A 1,380-nucleotide genomic window follows, 5' to 3' on the forward strand; every position below is an offset into this window, starting at 1 on the left:
ACATCACTGATGTAGATAACTCTATGGTTTATTATATCATGAACTCTCCAATAGTGTTGTGTCAAGGCCCAGTGGCTGACAACTGCAACCACACAACTCCAAGGGTTGATATCAATGGATATATAAGGATATATAAGAATCCAGTAGGATTTCTACTGGTTCATTTCTTTGTAAATATGAAATCAATTTGGGGTCTACATTTTCTGGGGATGGAAACATTCTCTGGTACAGATGCCAATTTGTAGCCATCTTGTAGAGATGTGCCATTGGCCTGTCCCCTAAAGCTGTAGAATAATAATTCTCGTACTTTAGAATCCATCAGAATTACCTTGAGGGCTTTTAGAAACAAAGATTGCTGGGTTCCGCTCCCAGAGTTTCTAATTCTGTAGGCATGGCAGGGGACCAGGAATATGCCTTTCTAACAGGCTTCCAAAAGGTAGTGATGCTACTGCTCCAGAGACCATACTCTGAGACCAATGATTCTTAACCTCTGGTTGCAGATTGGAATCACCTGGCTGGGAAGCATAAAAAAATATATACGGTGCTACCAGAGCATAAGTGGTCTAGGGTGTAGTCAGGTATGAGACTTAATGAATAGATACATCAAAGAAATCTGAGATTCAAAATATGCTACAGATTAAGTATCCCTATCTGAAAATCCAAAATCCAAAATGCTCCAAATCTGAAACTTTTTGAGGACCAATATGACACTCAAAGGAAATGCTTGTTGGAACATTCTGGATTTCAGATGTTCAGATTAGGGATGCTGAACTGGTTAAGTATGATGCAAATATTCCAAAATCTGAAAAAAATCTGAAATCTGGTGAAACACTTCTGGCCCCAAGCATTTCAGATAAGGGATATTCAACCTGTAGCTATTTATTTCATCTATCCTTGTTTTTATTTGCTAAAAACAGAGACCTAAGATAAGCCTTTCAAATTTAAAAAATAACTTAATTATTGGATATGATATGGAAAAACTCATGATGGAATAAGTGATAGGTCAATTTGGCACGAGAATGTTACCTACTCATTACATTACACAGGTGTTTAAAATAATGATGATTTTATCATTAAATATAACAGAACAGTTTTTCAAAGTAGTGAAAAGTATTACCTGATTGGTTTTAGCCTTCAGAGAAGCAAAGTAAAAGGTTGCTGATGGCTCACTAGAACTATTTGGTAGACTCAACTCAAATTTCTCTGTTACCTAAAGTAATGAGCTTATCAATGTAAAAATGCAAGCATAAATTTACACAAGGACAAATCACTTTTCCCTTTTTCAGTTTTTCTTTAAAATTAGAAGCACAAGATTCACTCAAAATAAGTTTTTATACATAGATGAGTTAACTCCATACTTATTTATTCCTTATTTCTCAA

The 1,380-nt window shown here is 35.3% G+C and overlaps 1 protein-coding gene across 1 annotated transcript in view; it reads right to left on the reverse strand.

Annotated features, from left to right (window-relative positions):
* Positions 1-1,380, reverse strand: part of OPA1 (optic atrophy 1 (autosomal dominant)) — a 106,732-nt gene that overhangs the window by 60,937 nt on the left and 44,415 nt on the right. The gene's annotated exons all lie outside the window — the stretch shown is intronic.

The sequence above is a fragment of the Propithecus coquereli genome, unplaced genomic scaffold (assembly GCF_000956105.1).
Source record: "Propithecus coquereli isolate 6110/MARCELLA unplaced genomic scaffold, Pcoq_1.0 Scaffold10, whole genome shotgun sequence".
Lineage (NCBI taxonomy): Eukaryota > Metazoa > Chordata > Mammalia > Primates > Indriidae > Propithecus > Propithecus coquereli.